Raw genomic sequence first — 15,989 nt, forward strand, 5'->3', positions numbered from 1 at the left:
TTTCTAGAAAAACAGACGTGGCTTCCTTCTGTGTAGGAAATGCTGTTGCTATAAGTCCCAGTTTCCCCCCTCCCACTAGAAAATATTACCTAATCTTTTCATACTCTAAAAATTCAGCTGTTAGTACTCAAGAAGTTTAAAATGATATTTTTTTAATCTACGTGTCTATGGCAGGAGACAAGAACTTCCAACTTCCATCTAGAAGTTAAAATAGAGCAATTGGAGTTGTGATTTGTAAGTATTTTGTGGTACACAGCTATTGTTTGGCCTGCTGCTAAAATTCGTCTCTGCCTGTGAAGACCCACTCACTCTCCTCTTTCAGTCTAGTGGGGCCTACATGAGCCTGAGACAATGGAACTCTCCAATGGGAAATTCCTTCAAAACTTTTGCTGGAACAATAAAGAAATATGCATTCTGTGCTGTGGTTGTGGATATTACCTTTTCCAGTATCCATCTCACTTATCACCTGTTACATAGCAGACATTTGGCTCGGATGGGACTTTTACCACCCCCAACACCAGATATGGGTCCTGATCAGTATGAGCCAATCAGAACAATTCCTATCTTTCTAGCCGGAGATATTGGTTCCAGGATGGGTGATGATGTAAGCTAGTCCTCACAGAATTGAAATGCAGGATTTCCATCCAATCACTGAGGGAAAAGATTTGTTCTCTTACTGACCGATGTGTTATGAATCTGTGAGGCCCAGGACCCTAAGAAGGACTAAGAAAATCCCAGAGAGTTTGACTGAACCACATCCTAAACTGTACTTACACCTGGATTTCTCTTGTTATGTGATCTAGTACATTTATTATTTAAACCCGTTTGTGCTTAAGATCATGTATGCCTGAAGTTTTCGTTACCATCTCTGCTGTTACATGGAGCTAGCCCACCTGAGAATAAAGCCAAAGTAAAGAAAAGAAGAGCCTGGAAAGAGATCAGGAGAGAATGATTGCTGGTAAGAGTAATGAGGTTCCTTCTTCATATGTAAATTAATATAGTATCCTTTCTTATTTAAATTTATTTGAGCTGAGTTTCTTCTACTTGCAAAAGTGGACTCCTGACTTATTCAGCAGTGTTTCTTATTTGTACAATTTATTGGCTCCCAGATCGGAGTATTAGTCCATTGGAGGGGCCATCAAACGAATCAGATTTGAAAACAAAACAGAGACGAAACAAATATTATGATCTTTCAGAACTAAGTTGAATATAATACAACCATTGGTCAGAAAACCTTAATTTAAGTTGTTATTCAGAAAAAATCATCAATTTCCTACTTTAAGGAGTAGTACACAAAAAGTTCAAAAATGGCTAAGATAAATTACATCACTCTCTCAATACCTCATTAGATGTTCATTCTCCCATTGGGTGATTATTATCTATTTTATACTCCAGCTGCAAAGGAGGCTCAAGTCTTCCTCTCTCTTCACCACCACAGTAAGTAAAGAAAGACTGCATGAATCAAGGCCAAGTGCTCTGCTGGACTCCAGTGCCAAGGGATAACACTTACAATATGAAACAAGAGGTTTGACATTGCTACAGCTTCATTACTCTCACCAGTTTGGTGTTTTTTTTTTTAAACCTCCTCTTTGGGTTTTATCTTTATGGGGGGATCCTGTTCCGGACTTTTCTTTTCTCCCGTGCATCTATTATTGTCACAGGAGTTTTGTGCTCTTTATTCCAAGAGTTTTTCTACTCCCATCACCCATAGGCCCCCTCAGAAATGGACAGATCAGAGGAGTCACACAAGAAGGCTATAAGCTCAATGACTAAAATGCAGGCTGGAAGAGAGAGAAGCTGTATTAGATGATATTTCAGCTGGACAATCAAAAAAATATCTCATGAATCAATTCAATCCCATGATAAAGGATATCTCAGTGGTAACCTATATGTCAGCCATAGTAAACTATTTGACATTCCCTGAGAATTCACTATGCTTTTAAGCTTGCTGAGCCTCCATTCTTCATCTGTTTTAATGGAGATGATAATTGTACTTAACTCATAAAGCTACAGAAAAATTAACTGTATATGTAGTCCCTAAGAATACAGTAAGCACTCAATAAATGTTCAGTTTAAGGCATAACTCCAACATGGTCCTTGCAGTAGAATTAACATGCTACTTTCAAAAGACTGTGTAATAGGTAGACTATTAGGACTATCATGGACTATATGAAGGTAGAGACTCATGAATATTAGTAATTTGTATATATGTACATAATATTTAATAAAATTAGGAAGTTCTGAATAAACAAATGTTCAATATATAAATAACTGAATGTTTAGAGTTTAAATTTTGATTGGCCATGAGGGAGAACTCCTTACAGATATTTTAAGTCATATATAAATCATATTTAAATCATCATATATAAATTCAAATAACAATGTACTAATGTGACAATTTGCAAGATTTCTGTTTTGCATTCCTTACAAATTCAAATTTTACATAATCTCTGATTTGAAGGGTAGATAGTAAGGACAATAAAGTATACAAGAACTTATCCAGTATGTACAGATTAAAGAAAATCAGAGTGATCCTGATTTCCTGATACTGAGAATCAGGAAATAGGCCTAAATGCCTTTCCTTTTCTTTCCCTTGGTCTCTGTCCTTCATTAAAGAAACACAAATTTGACTTCTCTTACACTACTGACATGGGAAGCACTAAAATGTCTGAGGATTGACAAAAAGTAGAAGAGCTAGCAAGGGATGTGACTCCATGCTCCTAGACCTTTTATTTATAAGCAACCACTCATTTGCTTGTCCCGCAAACTGAAATAATCCCAAATTTATGAGAATATAATGATTTATGGCAAGTGTTTAGTTCCAACGATCTTTCAACAATATCAGTCTTTCAATGAAATCCTTGAACAATTTTAAATCTTTATACTCTGAAATCAGCCTTCCCCCAACCAGAGTGAGCTTCTCAGCAGCAACCATAGTGACAGAAGTGTATGAATCCACTGAAAATTTTTCATTCAGAATGACAGTCCAACAGTCTCACCATGTTGAACATTATTTGCAAAGTATATAGCCAACAAAGGCTTGAAGGAAATGGTAAAATTAGAGGGCAAGGAAAACATTTTTCATGATGATTTATTTAGAAAGTAGGAAAAGAAAATCTTACCTTTTTGGGGACTTTATGATCTCTAAATAGGCCAAGAAAATCAAGTTAAATATTATGTGCTTGCATATCCTTAAACAACCAAGTTTACTGTATATCTGTAAAAGGTGCTGAAAATAGGCTCCATATTTTCAAATAGCCAGCCTTCAAACTGAAAAGTTTATTGTCATTTCCCCCTGTGGCTTCTGTACTTGCCAAAGATTTTTATGAGGATAGCTGTTTAAACCTGAATCTCAGGAAGGCATCCTGTTTGGAAATTCAAAAAAAAAAAAAAAAAAAAAAAAGGAAACTCAAAATGTCCTTGGCATTTAGAATATCATTCATTTAGGTGCATTTCATAAACCTGGAAACATGAAAATTCTAAGATGTTCAAGAAACAATGGAGTTACTAAAAAGAAGTTTTAAACCAATCTTCTCTGGAGATTTAATACACAGCAGATTAATCTTCTGTAAAAATAGTTTAGAGATGTACAATTTGAAAAAAAAAAATCTCTTCCTTTCTGCTTTTCCCTATTAGGTGATGACTTTAGTATTTCTTTACCTAGAGGCAATATCCACTTTTTGGATGGTTCACAAAGATAGTTACTTCTGTCATAAAGTCATATTTTTCAAGAAAAAAATAAGTCACCAAAGGTCTTTTTGTCCCTTTCTGTGAATTACAGATAGACAAAAAATAAAATAGCTTTCTCTTAGAGTATACACTTCTGAATTGCAAAGGGGAACAAAGAAGGAACTTGGTGAGACTCATGGACTTTCTTCTGACTCTAACTTCCTGGCTATGATCCTGGATTAGACACCAATGCATTTTCCAGTGGCCTGTGAGAGGGATGTAATTAATCTTTGACAAACTGAGCTATTTCCAGACTGTTGCATGGGTTTGAAAGATCTTAAAAGAACGGATTTTAGGACCGTTCTCTACAAAACATTTAGCAATGGAGAAATCCTACTTGCCTTCTCTACCTCATCTACCCTAATGTCTATAGCTTAGGAACTAGTACAGAACTCTTTGAGCTGCAGAAATTGAGTGGCTCAGTTTTTGGGTTTGGGAATTGCTATATAAAAAAGACTTATTCCAGGGGTGCCTGGGTGACTCAGTGGGTTAAAGCCTCTGCCTTCAGCTCAGGTAATGATCTCAGGGTCCTGGGATCAAGCCCCACATTGGGTTCTCTGCTCAGCGGGGAGCCTGCTTCCCCATCTCTCCCTCTGCCTGCCTCTCTGCCTACTTGTGATCTCTATTATGTCAAATAAATAAATAAATAAATAAATCTTAAAAAAAGATTTATTCCAGGACTCTTGCTAAGATTTAGGAAGTTATGTTTAGACTATTAAATTGGATTCTTAAAATGAGAACCATATATTCCTTGGGATTTTTTGAGAGGACGAGGATGGTAAAAGGCCTTCTGTGATAAGATGAATATTTAGCCCTCTGCCAGAGAGTTCCATAATCTAATCCTTAGAACCTCTGAATGTGTGACATAACAAAGGAGACTTCGTAGATGTAAGAATCTTGAGATAGGAAGATTGCCCTCGATTATCCAGAAAGCTCAATATAGTCACAAGGATCTTCTTAGGAGGAAGACAAGAGGGTCAAAGTAAAAACAAGAAGATAACAGAAGTAGAGAGAGATTGGAAAATGCTATGCTGCTGGCTTTGAATATGTAAGATGGGGCCAAGAGCCAAGAAATGCAGGTGGCCTCCAGAAATCAGAAAAGGCAAGGAAATGGGTTTTCCCCTAGAACCTCCAGAAGGAACAAGGCCTAAGACAACCTTGATTTTAAGACTGATTCTGGGGGCGCCTGGGTGGCTCAGTGGGTTAAAGCCTCTGCCTTCGGCTCAGGTCCTGATCCCAGGGTCCTTGGATCGAGCCCCACATTGGGCTTTCTGCTCGGCAGGGAGCCTGCTTCCTCCTCTTTCTCTGCCTGCCTCTCTGCCTAGTTGTGATTTCTCTCTGTCAAATAAATTTAAAAAAATTTAAAAAAAAATGAATGTTACGACTGATTCTGGACTTCTGATATCCAGAACTGTAAGATAATAATTTTATGTCTTTTTTAAGATTTTATTTATTTATTTGACAGAGAGAGATCACAAGTAGACAGAGAGGCAGGCAGAGAGAGAGAGAGGGAGAGGGAAGCAGGCTCGCTGCTGAGCAGCGAGCACGATGCAGGACTAGATCCCAGGACCCTGAGATCATGACCTGAGCCGAAGGCAGCGGCTTAACCCACTGAGCCACACAGGCGCCCCTAATTTTATGTTTTGAAGCCACAAAGTTAGTGATAATTTGTTACAAAAGAAATAGTATCTTCCCAATGTATACCATATCTACGGACATTTTTTTTTTTAAAGATTTTATTTCTATTCTTTTGACAGAGAGAGAGATCATAAGTAGGCAGAGAGGCAGGCAGAGAGAGAGGGGGAAGCAGGCTCCTTCTGAGCAGAGAGCCCGATGTGGGTCTTGATCCCAGGACCCTGGGATCATGACCTGAGCCGAAGGCAGAGGCTTTAACCCACTGAGCCACCCAGGTGCCCCTCTATGGACATTCTTTTTTTTTTTTTTCCATTTTATTTATTTTTTCAGCGTAACAGTATTCATTCTTTTTGCACAACACCCAGTGCTCCATGCAAAACGTGCCCTCCCCATTACCCACCACCTGTTCCCCCAACTTCCCACCCCTGACCCTTCAAAACCCTCAGGTTGTTTTTCAGAGTCCATAGTCTCTTATGGTTCACCTCCCCTTCCAAATTTTTTTTTTTTAATAAACATATAATGTATTTTTATCCCCAGGGGTACAGGTCCGTGAATCGCCAGGTTTACACACTTCACAGCACTCACGATAGCATTCTTTAACGGCAGCTATGAGGCTAGACTTGAGCAGAAATTTCTTGCTTGAGAGACAGAAGATGGAGTTCAAAGATTGCTAAAATGGAGAACCTCTAAACACCCAGGCTCTCATTTGTGCCCCCAGAAAGGCTCTGCCTATGGAAATCAATCTTCCTCAAAGAGGCGTTCTTGAATAAACACTAACACCCACTTGCATCAGGGTCAAAGTGATCTGCCTGCTGTCTTGTGCACACTTAACCTCCATAATTGTTCATCACCATACCAGCATTCAGTAAAGAATTATATGACATATTAAAAAAACAGGAATGAATGACTCAAACCAAGAGAAAATGAACAGAAACAGGCCCACAGGTGTGGGAGTTTTACTTAAACAAGTATGTTTTACTAAATCCAGTTTAATATATTTAGAGTAAGAGGAAAAGATGGAGAATTTCGGCATAGACATGACTTCATCAATAGGAATCAAATGGAAATTCTACAACTGAAAAGTATCTGAAATCAAAACTAAAATGTTATATTTCTGCCTCCAGGCAGGATGTAGAGATAGTAACAGGCCGTAACTCCCACTTGAACTAGGAAAAAAAAATCACATAAATTACAGAACTGTATTTTTTAAAAACACCAGAGACTTGTGGATACAAAAAAGAATTGAGGAACTAAAATACCAGAAAGAAAAGAGCTTCTCTTCGGTAAGCTGAATTTGTCAACTACTTTTCCCTGGGAAGTATCGGTTGCGTCTGTGCATATACTGAGAATAAGGCCTACCACAGACAATGTGACTCTAATAATGTAAAGGGGAAACACGTGGAGCTTTTGACATTTGCGTGATCCTGAGTGAAGCCCCAAACAATAGCTGGGAAGTCCAGGAGAAGGTCACTCAGCTGAGCCCAGTCTAAATTACTAACTCATATAATCAGGAGCAAATAAAACGGTGTTTGTTTTAAGGCACTAAATTTTAGAATACTTTTTGACATAGTAATAGATATGGTCCAAAATTCTAAAATGCCCCAGTGTAAGAAGATGATTTAGATGTCTATAGCTAAAGAAATTAAATTGCAAACACAAGCATATAAACAAATACATAAATAAAATCATCTGCTCTCACAAAGAAATAAATGTAATGCTATCAAAGACACTGGTTCTGGCCACTTAAAAAAGATGAGTGATTAATAAACAAAATAACGCTGTGTATATTAAAAAGGAAATTTGAAAATTAGAAAAAAAATTAAGTTTGGGAAAGGAATACTTTTCTAAGAAAATTTAAACTATTGAAATAACTCAGGAGGAGGTAGATAGGCATAGTGACCAAAGACTACAGGATTGAGAAAATAGATTAAGATCTAACCTTTTAAAAAAAAGGAATAAAAACCATAAGTATGGTAAAAGACATAATTTTCCCAACTAAATCTACAAGACGAGCCCAATAAAAAAATCTCAAAATTAGATGAAAGCTGAATAAGGTTCATCTTACCTATGAACATCAATCTCTGAAGTTTGCAAATTCCAAAATAAAAATACTAGTAAATTAAATACATTCTTTTAAAAACAGTAATAAAATTTAAAAAAATTTATTTGGAATGGAAGAATGGTTTAGCATGAGTAAATCTATCATTGTAATTCATTATATTAACAGAATAAAGGGAAAATAACTATGATTACTTTATACATGTAGAAAAGATATTTGATAAATTTCAATACTCATTCATGATTTTTAAGCTACAATACTTTGGAAACTATGAATATACAACAACTGCTTTAACAGAACTTTAAGCAAGAAACAGAAAGGCACAACATAAAAAATTCAGAAATAAGACAAAGATGTACCATACCATAAATACATTAAACATTTTGCTCTCAGTCTAGTCAACAAGATAAAATAAGGAAAAGAAATGATAGATAACAAACACTGAAAAGACAAAAAAAATTAACACTATTAGAAGATGATATGAATTTTGACATAAAATCAAGAGAAGTAACTGATAACTGTTAAGTGTTTGCTAAGCTGCTTCATATAAACTCAATATGTAAACACGAGTAATTTTTCTACATGCAAGTAATAAAATATGGTAATGGAAAAAATATCCTTGTTTACAATTGTGGAAAACAACTATAAACTGTTTTCAGTGGTAATGATGAAATTTTGTGTTATCCATGTAAATAAAACTGTAGGATTACCAATGGATATCAACTAAGGCTTACAAATGTTTAATTGCAAGTGACATAAACCCAATTCAAACCACTTTAACCAATTAAAAGAAAATCATTGACTTGTGATAATTAAGAATGATAAGGATATATTTGGTCCCAGGCACAACTGGGTCTAAGGATTTAAGGAAATCCTTGGCTTTTTGCTATGCTATACATTTGTTTTTGTTTATCCTGTGCTTGTTTGCAAGACGGCTCCTCCCAGAATCCAGTCATGAGATTCAGACAGAACCATCAATTGTAGTGCTCATCTCCCATTTGCAGGTTAATACATAATCTAGCCCCTATTAGGACCTGAAATTGATTTTTATATATATATTTTTAAAGATTTTATTCATTTGAGAGAGGGAGAGAACACATGTGCATGAGTGAGGGGGAGGGGCAGAGGGAAAGGAAGAAGCAGAGTCGTCAAGAGCAAGGAGGCTGATTGACATGGAGCTCATTCCCAGGACTCTGAGATCATGACCTGGGCCGAGGGCAGATGCTTAACTGAGCCACCCAGGAGCCCCCGATTTTTGTATCTTTTGTAAACTTGCGATTCAGTTTCCTTTATCCCCTATTTTCCTACTACCATTTACTGAATATGTCTCTTTTTCTCCCAGTAATCTATGTTGATGATGTGTAACATTATCAAAAGGCTATTTATGCATAAGTATGATTCTGTTTCTGGGTTCTCTTCTGTTTTCATTTGCCTATCCTGGGCCAACCCCACACTAGTTAGTAGATTTCTTCTTTTCCACTCCCTCTACTTTCCCTAATATCACAATCTTTGGCCAAGTCCATTATATTTTCATTATGTAAATGAAGTTGTGCAGGAAACTTACAGGTCTGCTGTGAATTTCCCATTTAAATCAATGGCTTGGGGCAAAAGAGAAAACATGCAAGGAAATGAGTGTCTGGGTACAGAAAGTTAGGAAAACACAAGCCCCTACAAATCCAGTGAAATAATTAAAAAGGGCTTCAGGCTTCTACCATGAAGGTGGAAGGTGTCAACACAAATTTTAAATAAGCATCCAGGGCTGAATAACTTTTATCACACTTGGGTTAACTGGACTTACAGAAATCTCTCTTTAGTTGCTTTGGATGGAACTGTCTAACATTCATAATTGGCATGTTGTACTAACACATTTTGATGTTTAACTCAACTTTATTTCACTGTGAAAGACTCATTTTTCTTTTAATATTTTTATTGGCTATTATCTGCTCAGGTTAATAGTGAGCACAAATATAGAAAAGTAGTACTTGTCTTTGAATAGATGGCAAAAAAATATCAAGTGTATTTCATATATGGTTTTATGTGAGGAAAGGTGCTAAGTTCTTTAACACATTCTTCAAAGATCATTTCAAAATTCACTTCTTCCACACAATTAAGATTTTCCTGATTTCCTAACCCCATTCCTCAAGAGGTAACAGCATTTTTTCCCCTGATTTCCCATAACACTTTATTTATTCCATCATTAAGACTCTTCTTCTTTCTGTTAGTAATATAGTTTTTTACTGTTTACGTCTAATTAGTGCTCTTATTAGACTCTAAGTCCCTTGAAAGCATGATTTAATTTGATTAACTTTTATATTCAGTATAGTGATAAGTTCAGTGTACTGCAAATATTCGCAAATTCTTAAGGGTTAGGCATTCTTTCTTCTGTATTCTCATGCATATATCACATATGTGCACAGTATAGTAATTTATTCCTTTACTTCTATCCTAATACACAGTAAACTCTTTGGAGAAAAATGTCAAATCTTGTGTATCTTTAGTTCTAAGTTCCTGGAGACTTCAAATCCTCATAAATATATCTGTTATGAGGAAATACCCTTAATATTTCTTGAACGAATGGATGAGTAAATGGCATAGTGAAAAAAGGAAAAGAGACTTGAGTTTGAAAAGTTCTGCCCCTTGGTGGCATGGATAAAGCATTCAAAGTCTAAGTGCCCTCATTGGTAACTTAGGGAGAATTCACTTACTGCTAGAGTTTGGCTTCTTTTAATGCACTTTGAAACTTCAGGGAATATATACTATTTAAGATCTGTGACGGCAACAGGTTAGGATCCTGAAAGACATTTCTTATAAATTCTTCCCTAAGCAATCATCACTTTTATTTTCATTTTCTATCACTCATGCCTTCATCACCCTTGCATTCTTTGTTACCACATAACTTTTACTGTATCCCTTTTCTCAGATCTGCTAATTGCTAAACCAGGAAAACATCTTAGTTGCCCTTTGATACAATTATGGAATTCTTGCTACATCTTTTAGGATGTTTGTACATCTGTGAGTGGATGGGGAGTGGTTTGGTGGTTGAGGTCTGTGTCTGTGTAATGAAATATAAACCTGAGGTATTCCTTATAGACAGAGCATTCTAACTCCAGATTCTCACATCAGGAAAACTGGATATAAATTAGAATACTTTACAGATATTTATAAATTAGAATATTAGTATATTTTACACTGCTTTCCTAATGATTTATCATTACAATCCTAACAAGTCTCATGCCAATACATCAAATACCATTAAAAACTTGTTGAAAAGGATGAGTTTTAAGTAGTACATAGAGGGAGTGGCCATTGTCCTTTGGAAAAGTTAAAGGGACTATTTAAACACCTTTCTTACATTTTATTGTATTTTCTCATGTAAAGTTGATTATCCTATATGGGATATTTGTTACAGTTACTTCATCACTCTTCTGCCAAGATTTATACACAAATTCCAAAATATTTTAGCTTCCAGATTCAAAAGCAATTTGTACACTTTAGTGGACTTCAGACTTGACACCTGATTCAGTAATTTGATAGATTCTGAGATGCTCATATTTTCCTCAAAAGATAGATACAATTGTATTTACAAGATCAAGGCTTTGTACATTTTTTTTTCACCAGGGCCAATTTATTTTGTTTAGGTCCTGCCAAAGACATCTAATCAAAGGCAGGCATCTGTGTGTTTCCTTGTAAAATCCTGTTTTAGCAAGAACCCTGCTAGGTCAGTTTAGCACCAAACTATCCCAGTCCCCAATCTGATAACTCTTCATATATTAACTGGTTCCTCATCCTTTACCGTTCTCCATGAGGTGTGATCACTCTAGCCTGTCTTCAGCAAGAATCATTTTAGGTTGGTTTAGCCAAAATTCCCACTCACCTCTAATGTTGCCTCGTAGTAATTTTTCATACAGTGACCTTCACCTTGCTCCTTGGCTAAAATTCATCACCTGGAGTTCAGGCCAATCTCCTGAACCACCACAAACTATCATTGTGGTCCTATCTATCTAAACCTACCTCAATGGTCTTGAATAAAGTCGGCTTCACCATCTCTAATGAGTGTCATGAATAACTTTTTCTTTAATGCGTCTGTATGTGCCAACCAAGTCTTAGATAATATTCAGAGATCTTAACACCAAATGCCTGTTCCATAAAAAATACTGTTTTCAAACTGAAAATACAGTAAATTCTTTGTATGCATGGCCTTTTTCATAAAGTCCCTTGTGAAAAATGGTTAGGAGTTCCCTAAAAAGTGCAACTTACTTTCACAGAAAAAAATTTTTTCCTTTGTATAGCGAAAGGAAAAATTTCCCCCTATGTTACCCCTTTTTAGGAATCCTTCCTGAGCATTTTGCTGGCCTTGAGCCTCATTTTTTCCCCAATGCCTCTTGGTAAGAATTTGGCTCTGGGGAGTGCTATGTTGAGTGACAAATGGACGAGGATGAAGGTTTTATTGAAGCATCTGAACCGCATTTAATTTTCCGTGTTGCTTTATTTGTTCCTTCTAGCCCTCAGGATATTGAATTTTGTGGGCTCCGGTTGTGTCGTTGGTACTTCAGGCGTTTAGTAATAAGAAACATAATCTGTTTTTCCCGTTAGGATAATATCCTCATTTTTATTAAGGGCGGCTCACTACGAACTGTTTCACACAGTGTTTTTCTAAACCTCCTGAACGGACCAATTTTCCCTTTGAGCCCTGGCATTGCTTCGGCGGCCTCTGCTGACCTCCTGGCTTGGCAACCTGCAGCCTACCCCGCAGGAATCAAGCCTGACCTAGCGTGGCCTTGCGCGCCACCGCCTCGTCAGACCCTCGCTCCCGCTTTCCTTTCACCTCCCTAGATCCAGATTCCATCCTGCTGCCTCAGCTGTCTGCGACAGCGACACCCCCTCCTCCCCTCCGCGGCTCCCCCCGCCAGCTCGCCGCGCCAGACAGCGGGTAACCGCCGCCTCCGCTGGGGCATCCCGGCTCCACAGGCCTAGCGCGCTCCAGACACCTGCCTCTCACTGGCCACCGAAGCTGCCCCTCAGCCCGCAGCCCCCTCGGCAATTGGCCCCAGGCCGTCCCTCGTCATCCTCGGCCTCGCCGCGAGTCCCGCCTCCGTCGCCGGGTCATTTAAGTTTATCACAAATAAATAAATAAAGGAGGAAATAGAAATGCGTAGAAAGTAAAAGCAGTCGGGAGGGGGCGGGGTGTAGGAAAAGGGGAGGAGGAGTGGAGGAGTAGACAACCAAACCTGATCGTGTCGTTGCTGACCAATCATGGCTCACTCCAATCCGGTCTGACGGGCGTTCTCAACCAATAGCCCTCCACGTCTCGGATCACTGAAAGACGAGTTACGATTGACCTCTCCAGAGTGGGCGAAGGTGCGGCAGAGGTGGGGGGGAGTGGGAAGTCTGTCGACCAATCGCCTGTTAACAATTCTCTGAGCGAAGTTTCCGTTCCCCAATGGGTGTTTGAGATAGCGGATTGGGCCTCTTCTAGCCCAATCGAAGGTGGTAGAGATGAGGGAAGAAGCAGAGGGGCGGGGACGGGGGAGAGGAGGAGGAAGAGTGCATTTTGTTTATGGGCGGCAACCTCACGAGGGGCGTCCCACTCTTATTGGTTCACTGGAGTCAAGAGTGGCATAAGAACAACCCAATAGCGGGAAAAGACAGAGGGTTCGCGGCGAGAGGCACCCAATGTGGGCCTTCTGCCGAAGAAGTAGGGGCGGGGGGAAGTTTAGGAGTTGAGGAAAGAAGATTAAAGAGCGCGAGGAGGTAACCCCCAAAACTCTAATTTGTTGTGGGGCGGGAGGGGTGTGTGCGTGCGAGAGGGATGAGGCGTCTGCGAGGCACTGGAGTGGGGGGCGACGGGACGGGAAAGGAGGGGACTGGGGTGGGGTTGAGGGAACGGGTTAAGAGTGGCGAGCCCGCGGGCTGCCGACTGGCCGAGAGCGCGCGCCCCCGCGCCCCGCCCCGCTCGCGCCCCCTCACCCTGGGCGCCCCTCCTCGCGCCGGGCGGCGGCTACGGCCTCGCGCGACCCGGTTGGGAGGGAGGGAGTGCGGGAGGGTCCCGGGTTCTTGGAGCGGGCGAGCCGTCCCGCAGCTGGAAACTTGTCTTCTGCCTTCTTTTCTCTACTCCCTGCGCCTGGAGTTGCCGCTTCCAAGAAGAGGAGCTGAGGGGGACTAGCCGGGGCTCAGGAGCTGCTAGAGGCGCCGGCTTGTCTTCCGCCCCCTCCCTCCTCGCCCTCCCCGCTTGCCGTGGCTCTCGCGGTCTCTGGAGCGTCTTCAGAGAACTTGGGGGGGGGGGGGGCGGGAGGTGTCCTGGCCCCAGAGCCGCTGGACGCCCCTCCAGACACCGAAGCTCCCGGCCCCCGCCTGTTTCGCAGCTACGACTCTAGAGGAGGGGGCTTGGGAAGGGAAGACACGCCTCTCCTTCTTTTTCTCCTCCTTTGGGCCCCTTTGGAGACATTAAAAAAATGTTTACGCTTTTCGATAGCTGAGATAGAACGGTTGGAAGCTTTTTGAAAGTTTAAAAGAAACGCACTCTCCCACATTGTTTAATGCATTACTGTCTGTGTGGCTTTCTGATCCTCTCCACCACCCACCCCACGCCCCCTCCCACGCTCCCTCCTCCCGCCCCCGCACCCCACCCCCGCACCACTCCCCCCGCAGCTGTTACCCTTTTTAAGGATGCTGAAGAGGCAGGAGGCAGGGATTTTCTAAAAGTTCTATTGATAAACACACTTGCACAAACATATGCTAGGCACACACATAAACTATAAACATTAGCGAAAAACACAATATGGCGTACAGCTACACTACCTACCGCGGTAATCTGCTGATCTCTTAACACTGAACCGGGCTGAATGGGGTCAGTAGCAAGATGACAGTTCTCTAATAAAAATCTCATTGAAACAGGAAGTAATTTGGAAGCCTGTGGGTTAAATAATATCCTCAGAATCAGCATTGGCCTAAGCTAAATTGAACACATCAACTTTCTAGACGTGTGAAAATTGTTTTCACTACTCTAGCCATTGAAAAGAGAAAGATGAAGCTAAAGGCGAGAGATTTTCTCTCTGCGTGATCGTGTGTAAGTTTCAGCTAATAAAATTAGCAGAGACTCCTCGTTACCCCATGTTTTCAAGCTAGTTCTATCCTAAAATTACTGTTGTAACTTGTTGCCATCTAAAGTTTTAAAACAAATTGTGAGAACGAACATTTTGTAAAAAAAATTCCATAGCTGTAAACACTACATTTAAATAAGCAGTAACATCAGCAAATTCAGTTAATAAATGGTTTACGTTCTTACCTCTTGCTCCTAATCCCAGATACCATTTGCTGTCACATGGGAATAGTTAAAATATACCCCCCACTGCCCCTCATAGAAGTTTGACCAGTCCAGATTTGGCTACTTTAAGCATTTCAGCTTTACATGTAGGTATTTCTGTATTTCTAGGAAAAGAAGAAAAAAAGCAGTTTACACTGATTTTTCAAGTCTTTGCTCTTGTTCTCAATCAGAATGTATCAAAGTTGATGCACAAGTAGTGCATGGTGATACCAATGTGCCCTCTTGGGAATGGTCTTCTCTCAAAAAAGCTTTTGGAATTGCCCTTGAAGAATTCCTGATGTTACTCATTGTTCAGACCTCAAGGTTTAATTCCTAAAATTGTGGTTGTGATACCCATTGAGCTCAATTTTGGAGGGCTTTAGGTTTAAGAATATATGGTGCTCAAGTAAACAGGTGAGAAGAAGAAGAAAAGTGAATTTTCTAGAAATATATAGCTGCTCAGTGAGTCCAGCAGTTGGGTATTTTGGTTTTGTGATTTCAGATCTCACAGACCAGTGGAATACAGGCCTTTTGCATATGAAGATCAGGTGGCAAGTTTACTGTGCACCAGCCTCCAAAGCAATACGCCCTTTCATGGTGAGGTCCCGATTTTAACAGACTAAAGAAAAAAGTTTAAGATTAAAAAGTTGTCAAATTTTATCCATCTTTGGGAAGAAGTCCTTATGCTTATCTGTCTAGTTCAATTAAGATGCCAGTATTTTAAGAGTACGACTACAGCAAAAAAGAGTTCATGTGTACGTATACTCACTAGCTACTGAAAGACAATATGAGTTTAGAGAAAAAAAACTGTGTGAAAGCTATAATTTGGGGGGTATGTTTAGAACTATTAGATGTGATGCCGGTTTACTATGTAGTTAACTCAGAAAGTTTTTGTGACCTACAGGTATCCAACTAATCTTACCATCAAATTAATATGAGTTTGACTACTTGGTATTGGAATAAAAATCTAAGGAAAAATCCATTTTAAATGAGTTATTTTTATCTCGGTAGTGAAAATCTGAAGAGGGCTTTCTAACCAATTGGACTTCCCAGAAAAAAAGGCTTGACTGAATAATTAGGTCAATTTAGAAGAGCATTAAAAGATACAACGTACTTACTGTAAAGGATCTAAAATTTATAAGTGAATTACAAATTATCTCAAATATTTTAGAATGAGTGACAAAGAGAGACTTATTTGAAACATTTGGAATACAGAAGTGGAGCTTGATGGGCTCTGCTTTATTCTCTGAAATAATCATGCTT

The 15,989-nt window shown here is 39.5% G+C and overlaps 1 protein-coding gene across 8 annotated transcripts in view; it reads left to right on the forward strand.

Annotated features, from left to right (window-relative positions):
• Positions 1–13,134: 13,134 nt before the first annotated feature.
• Positions 13,135–15,989, forward strand: part of ZBTB20 (zinc finger and BTB domain containing 20) — an 813,196-nt gene continuing 810,341 nt past the window's right edge. For 6 of the 8 annotated variants that reach the window (XM_046003198.1, XM_046003203.1, XM_046003197.1 and 3 more), the window contains exon 1: positions 13,144–15,323. The gene's annotated coding sequence lies outside the window, so the exon portion shown is untranslated. Of the gene's footprint in view, positions 15,324–15,989 lie in introns of all 8 variants that reach the window. The other 2 variants (XM_046003199.1, XM_046003196.1) reach the window with 1 other exon arrangement.

This window comes from Meles meles, chromosome 4 (assembly GCF_922984935.1).
Source record: "Meles meles chromosome 4, mMelMel3.1 paternal haplotype, whole genome shotgun sequence".
Classification (NCBI taxonomy): Eukaryota; Metazoa; Chordata; class Mammalia; order Carnivora; family Mustelidae; genus Meles; species Meles meles.